The following is a 7,640-nucleotide window of genomic DNA, read 5'->3' on the forward strand; positions in this document are numbered from 1 at the left end:
CTTCCATAACTCAAGTGGAGTAAGAGCATCTGATGCTGTCATAACTCAAGTGGAGTAAGAGCATCTGATACTGTCATAACTCAAGTGGAGTAAGCATCTGATACTTCCATAACTCAAGTGGAGTAAGAGCATCTGATGCTGTCATAACTCAAGTGGAGTAAGAGCATCTTATACTGTCATAACTCAAGTGGAGTAAGAGCATCTGATGCTGTCATAACTCATGTGGAGTAAGAGCATCTGATGCTGTCATAACTCATGTGGAGTAAGAGCATCTGATGCTGTCATAACTTAAGTGGAGTAAGAGCATCTGATGCTGTCATCACTCATGTGGAGTAAGAGCATCTGATGCTGTCATAACTCATGTGGAGTAAGAGCATCTGATGCTGTCATAACTCAAGTGGAGTAAGAGCATCTGATGCTGTCATAACTCTCGTTGAGTAAGAGCATCTGATGCTGTCATCACTCAAGCGGAGTAAGAGCATCTGCTGCTGTCATCACTCAAGTGGAGTAAGAGCACCTGATGCTGTCATCACTCAAGTGGAGTAAGAGCATCTGATGCTGTCATAACTCATGTGGCGTAAGAGCATCTGATGCTGTCATCACTCAAGTGGAGTAAGAGCATCTGATGCTGTCATAACTCATGTGGAGTAAGAGCATCTGATGCTGTCATCACTCAAGTGGAGTAAGAGCATCTGATGCTATCTTAACTCAAGATGAGTAAGAGCATCTGATGTTGCCATAAATCAATAGGAGTAAGAGCATCTGATGCTGTCATAAATCATGTGGAGTAAGAGCATCTGATGCTGTCATAACTCATGTGGAGTAAGAGCATCTGATGCTGTCATAACTCAAGTGGAGTAAGAGCATCTGATGCTGTCATAACTCAACTGGAGTAAGAGCATCTGATGCTGTCATAACTCAACTGGAGTAAGAGCATCTGATGCTGTCATAACTCAAGTGGAGTATGAGCATCTGATGCTGTCATAACTCAAGTGGAGTAAGAGCATCTGATGCTGTCATAACTCATGTGGAGTAAGAGCATCTGATGCTGTCATAACTCATGTGGAGTAAGAGCATCTGATGCTGTCATAACTCAAGTGGAGTAAGAGCATCTGATGCTATCATAACTCAAGTGGAGTAAGAGCATCTGATGCTGTCATAACTCAAGTGGAGTAAGCATCTGATACTGTCATAACTCAAATGGAGTAAGAGCATCTGATGCTGTCATAACTCAAGTGGAGTAAGAGCATCTGATGCTGTCATAACTCAAGTGGAGTAAGAGCATCTGATGCTGTCATAACTCAAGTGGAGTAAGAGCATCTGATGCTGTCATAATTCGTGGAGTAAGAGCATCTGATGCTGTCATAACCCATGTGGAGTAAGAGCATCTGATGCTGTCATAACTCAAGTGGAGTAAGCATCTGATACTTCCATAACTCAAGTGGAGTAAGAGCATCTGATGCTGTCATAACTCATGTGGAGTAAGAGCATCTGATACTGTCATAACTCAAGTGGAGTAAGAGCATCTGATGCTGTCATAACTCATGTGGAGTAAGAGCATCTGATGCTGTCATAACTTAAGTGGAGTAAGAGCATCTGATGCTGTCATAACTCATGTGGAGTAAGAGCATCTGATGTTGTCATAACTCAATAGGAGTAAGAGCATCTGATGCTGTCATAACTCAAGTGGAGTAAGAGCATCTGATGCTGTCATAACTCATGTGGAGTAACAGCATCTGATGCTGTCATAACTCAAGTGGAGTAAGAGCATCTGATGCTGTCATAACTCATGTGGAGTAAGAGCATCTGCCACGTGACAACATGTACATGGGGATGTGTAGTCGGCCCAGAACATAGTCTACTGACTTACACCTCAGCAGCACCTAGTACACCCTGCAGTGGTGTGTCTGCGGTGATGTGTCTGCAGTGTGTGTATGCCGTGTGTGTCTGGAGTGTGTGTGTGCAGTGTGTGTGTGCCGTGTGTGTCTGCAGTGTGTGTGTGCAGTTTGTGTGTTGCAGTGACGTGTCTGCAGTGATGTGTGTGCAGTGTGTGTGTGCAGTGTGTGTGTGCCATGTGTGTCTGGAGTGTGTGTCTAGTCTCTCTCTGGCTGGTTCAGGCTGCAGCACAAGGACAGCGCGCGGCATCCCCCCCCTGAAGCCCAAACAGCCCGGCAGCCATCTCATAGACACAAAGGTCTGCAGTGATGCCCTGCTTTGTACCAAACCCTCCAAATTACCCAGCATTCAAATGACCCAGTCTTACCCACAGCATGTGCAGGCAGAGGAGCCTCGCTACCAACACACGGGGTTACAAGTTCATCTGAAACATGCCATTTGTATTACATACAAGCCCTCAGTGTGTGTGTGTGTGTGCGTGTGTGTGTGTGAGAGAGAGAGAGAGACAGACAGACAGACAGACAGACAGACAGACAGACAGACAGACAGACAGACAGACAGACAGACAGACAGACAGACAGACAGACAGACAGAGAAACAGACAGACAGACAGACAGAGAGAAACAGTGCGAGACAGAGAGAAAGAGCGAGAGACAGGAAGAGTAAGAGACAGACAGACAGACAGACAGACAGACAGACAGACAGACAGAGAAACAGACAGACAGACAGACAGAGAGAAACAGTGCGAGACAGAGAGAAAGAGCGAGAGACAGAAAGAGTAAGAGACAGACAGACAGACAGACAGACAGACAGACAGACAGACAGACAGACAGACAGACAGACAGACAGACAGACAGACAGAGAGAAACAGTGCGAGACAGAGAGAAAGAGCGAGAGACAGAAAGAGTAAGAGACAGACAGACAGACAGACAGACAGACAGACAGACAGACAGACAGACAGACAGACAGACAGACAGACAGACAGACAGACAGACAGAGAAAGAGAGTGAAAGAGAGACACAGACAGACAGAGAGAGAGGCAGAGAGAGGCAGCGAGAGACAGAGAGAAAGAGCGAGACAGAGAAAGACAGAGAGAAACAGACAGACAGACAGACAAACAGAGAAAGAGAGACAGAGACAGACAGACAAAGAGAGAGGGTCGAGAGACAGACAGAGAATGAGAGCGAGAGAGACAGAGAGAAAGCGCGAGAGGGACAGAGACAGACAGACAGAAGACAGACACACAGACAGACACACAGACAGACGGGGGGGGGGAGACAGACAGACAGAAGACAGACACACAGACACACAGACAGACACACAGACAGACGGGGGGGGGACAGACAGACACACAGACAGACACACAGACAGACACACAGACAGACACACAGACAGACGGGGGGGGACAGACAGACAGAAGACAGACACACAGACAGACACACAGACAGACGGGGGGGGGACAGACAGACAGAAGACAGACAGACACACAGACACACAGACAGACAGACGGGGGGGGGACAGACAGAAGACAGACAGACACACAGACACACAGACAGACACACAGACAGACGGGGGGGGGGGACAGACGGAGAAAGAGAGCGAGAGAGACAGAGAGAGGGGGAGGGGCATTAAGACGAGGAGAATTCAAATCTATTTAATAAGAAGATATCCACACGTGTCGGGAGACTAAGAGACAAAATATGTTGGACGGCAGTAAATCGGTTTCCAGCACCGCGGCAGTAACTCTTTAAAGTTGAATGGAATGGTTAGGGCGCCCCCTGTAGGCCGCCCTTTCACAACACAGCATTTTACGGCGTGAAAGGACTAATGACTTTTACTGACTGTTTATTCCCAAATCAGTCTTTCCAGATCGCCGAGACAAACCTCGTGTCAGGTACTTTTGTCTTCGTCCAACCCAGCCGTGTTGACAGGGGCACGCGCAGGCGTGCACATCACATGCCAGTACCGCAAACATCCCGGGAAACATCTGGAAAACCCGCGTCACGGTTCTCTACCGTCGCCATGCAGAGGAAGACGAGATAAAATGAGGGGTACCTGGTCTTCGGTGCTGAAGGGTGTCCTCAGTAATCCATGCTGACTCCAGGTCTTGCTGCGGGCTCTGCACAGCGTCCTGCCTCTCCGCTGGTTCCTCTGCAGACCAGGCTCCTGGAGGACGCATGCAATGGAAAAAGAGAAAAAAGGAAAGCGCTGCACAGGAAATGATGCCTGCAGCTGGATGTAAATCGTCTGAGAGTGAGTAAATCATCACGGCTCATTGTTCCTGGGTGATTCTTCAATTAAAGGGGCTTTTCTGTCCCCAGGGCAGGTTTTCAACAAATAAAACGTTCTTTAAACAGTGGTTGTACGTGTCAGAGTTAGCTTGTGTTAGCGATGAACAACACATCGGTGTCTCGGTGATGATATTTTAATACTTTTTCTGTCTGTTGAAAATTCAGATGTGCCAGAATGTCCCTGTTGTGGGCTTGTCCCCAACCCAGACCATGTAACTGGCCCTCTTTAACAAAGGCATTGAAATGGTTAAATTCAGTGAAGCTTCACTTCTTCACTTTCATTTTCTCATCCTGATTTAAAAAGGACATATTTCACATTCATGTGGTTTATTTATGTGAAATTTGTACATTTTTATAGTTAAATATCGCTGTCCCTCATACACCTGTCATCACCATCACACCCAACACTTTAGAGCGACACCGTTTTTTCAAACAACAACAACGTGGTTACCATGGGAACGGGAAGTGCCAGAGGCGCGTGAGCAGTCATGGCAGAAGCATGACTTTATCATGTGCACAAATGTAATGTGAAGGTTTCTATGTCCTGATCTGACAGGATGGTTATTACACATGTAAGTCATGTGAAGGTTTCTATGTCCTGATCTGACAGGATGGTTATTACACATGTAGTAATGTGAAGGTTTCTATGTCCTGATCTGACAGGATGGTTATTACACATGGAAGTCATGTGAAGGTTTCTATGTCCTGATCTGACAGGATGGTTATTACACATGTAAAGGCTTATATGTCCTGACCTGACAGGATGGTTATTACACATGTAAGTCATGTGAAGGTTTATATGTCCTGATCTGACAGGATGGTTATTACACATGTAGTAATGTGAAGGTTTATATGTCCTGAACTGACAGGATGGTTATTACACATGTAAGTCATGTGAAGCTTTATATGTCCTGATCTGACAGGATGGTTATTACACATGGAAGTCATGTGAAGGTTTATATGTCCTGATCTGACAGGATGGTTATTACACATGTAAGTCATGTAAAGGTTTATATGTCCTGACCTGACAGGATGGTTATTACACATGTAAGTCATGTGAAGGTTTATATGTCCTGATCTGACAGGATGGTTATTACACATGTAGTAATGTGAAGGTTTATATGTCCTGAACTGACAGGATGGTTATTACAAATGTAAGTCATGTGAAGCTTTATATGTCCTGATCTGACAGGATGGTTATTACACATGGAAGTCATGTGAAGGTTTATATGTCCTGACCTGACAGGGTGGTTATTACAAGAACATCCAGACACGTTACTAGCTGAGTATTGTAGCGAATTAGAGGGCAGCCCGGGTACCGCCACATTCGGGACGCGAACCCGCGTCTCCCGCACCACGGGCGACAACGTGAAGCAGCCGACTCAAGGGCCCGCCCCTTTAGCCAAGCGCTACCGTGTCTACTTACCCGTGCACGCTACACAGGTTTAGTTCAGAAAGAAGAAAATTCACTTTATTCACGTGTATTCATTGTAAATTGTACGCTAGCTAACAAGTTAGCTTAGCCAGTCTAAGACTGAGTCAACTTTTTCTCCAAAATTTGAAAATAGTTATTAGCATCACGTGTCACTACCATCACGTCACAGTTTGCCGTTGCAACTTTGAAAAGGCATATCAAACTTATTTTAGGGGACGATTAAAGCTATGCTAAGCTATTTGCTCCACACCACTTAATAGAGCTTCTGAACAAGAAGAAAAAAACTGGTTTTAAGAAATGTATTTATTTATTTACATTTCAAAAGCCACAAGTGCCCCAGATTGAAGAATCCCCCTCTTACAGGGTTCAGGCAGCCGGTTTACAGCTTGACCAGAGGTGTGTGCACATCTGGATATAAGGTTCCGACTGTCTGACTGGAAGAGAAGAGGGAAGAGCAACGCATATCCGGGGAAATACCTGGCTCAGAACCACCGAATGCTTTATTTCTCCCTATTACTCCTCCCTACGCCATGTTTTATATTCACTCCGTTTACTTTGTGCATTTATTCGTATTTTCTGTATTGAGTGTAAAGCACTTGGTACCTGTGTTTTAAAAGTGCTCTGTAACTAACATTTTACTTACTTACTTATCTGCAGGCTTACATTTGACTGAACATTAACGTCCAGCCTTCAAAATGGAGCTCCTTTGTAGTAGGAAATCAGGTTAAACAGTCATTTTAGGAATTTGTTTTGTTTTTTTTGCTAAAAAAAAGTGTGAAGAACACTAACGTTAGGGTTTGGGGAAGACCCCAAGCGCACGACACCAGGCAGAGACAGAGTTAGCCGAAACTGGCGTACTTTATTAATAGTTCATACAAGGTCAACACAGGAGGAGCAATTTAGGAAACAGGAAGTCCAAAATGAACCGAAATGTCCCTTTAAGGTCCAACGAGAAAACACGCACGGCCACGAAAAGAGTCCAGTAATCCACTCTGCAGGTAGTCCACAACAAACAGAGAAAGTCCCAGAAAACTCAGGGGTAACCCACATGGGGAACGCGGCAGCATGACTCCACAGGGAAACTAGTAAACCAAGGGCTGAGATAAACTCGGAGAGGATGCTGCACAGGGAGGGAAGAGTAACCACTTCAACGAGGAGGTTACGGCACGAACTTGCACTGAGCTCTGGGAGACCAGCAAACTTAAGCCCCGCCCAGACGAGCTGATTAGCTGCAGGTGCGGGACGAGCCGACAAGCTTCAGGTGTGAGACGGAGCGCGCCTGGCTCGTTCCCGTTGCGCGCTGCCAGAGGTCCCGGGCGCACCAGCGAGATCGCGTTGGGAAGGGGGCGCGGCTGGGCGAGCCGGGACAGCTAACAGTTCACACAAAGACTTGGGCCAAACTGTTTAAGTAGGAAAAATGACCAAGTTGTAAAAATATAAACCCCTTTTTTTATAAAACCTACTTTTTGGAAATGAAATATCTCATATTAAATGTTGAACTACTTAGACTTCACACCTAACTGGAAGTGAAGAATTTGTGTTTACTTTATTCTGTTTTTCTCTCTTCTAGCTGACTGTGAGGAAGTAGTTAATGGCGCCCTCTTGTGGCCGCGTTGGCTTTATCCAGACGGAAACACCCGTTACAGTTAGAGCAAGTTGATTTGAACATCATCCAAAGTTTTGTCGGGTGTTTTTTTCCATTATCATTATATTTATTAAATATTACAGAGTGGTTAAGGGAGTACCCACAAGGCAGAGCAATGATAATCGAAATAACTCAGCCTACATGACCTTCCCATGAACTGTGGGCGCTGACACGTCAGGTGCTGCTGCTCCTGAACATCTCCCGCACGGCAGAGCGCCTACTCACTTCTGACACGTCCTGCAGACTGAAACCTCTTCTGGTCTTGTGTTTCTGCGATACAGCTGTTTATAATCTGTTTATAATCTGTTTATAATCTCAGCTATCACACCGCAGCGGCCTCACCCGGTGCCGGTGTGGGGAGGTGGCGGCGCGG

At 45.9% G+C, this 7,640-nt stretch overlaps 1 protein-coding gene across 2 annotated transcripts in view; it reads right to left on the reverse strand.

The window, feature by feature from the left end:
• The window catches only part of dennd2b (DENN domain containing 2B), a 155,171-nt gene extending 151,052 nt beyond the window's left edge, over positions 1-4,119 (reverse strand). The window contains exon 1 of one of the 2 annotated variants that reach the window (XM_056279011.1): positions 3,952-4,119. The gene's annotated coding sequence lies outside the window, so the exon portion shown is untranslated. The remainder of the gene's footprint in view (positions 1-3,951) is intronic. The other variant, XM_056279016.1, reaches the window with a different exon arrangement.
• Positions 4,120-7,640: the final 3,521 nt, after the last annotated feature.

Source organism: Lampris incognitus, chromosome 4, assembly GCF_029633865.1.
Source record: "Lampris incognitus isolate fLamInc1 chromosome 4, fLamInc1.hap2, whole genome shotgun sequence".
Taxonomy (NCBI): Eukaryota; Metazoa; Chordata; class Actinopteri; order Lampriformes; family Lampridae; genus Lampris; species Lampris incognitus.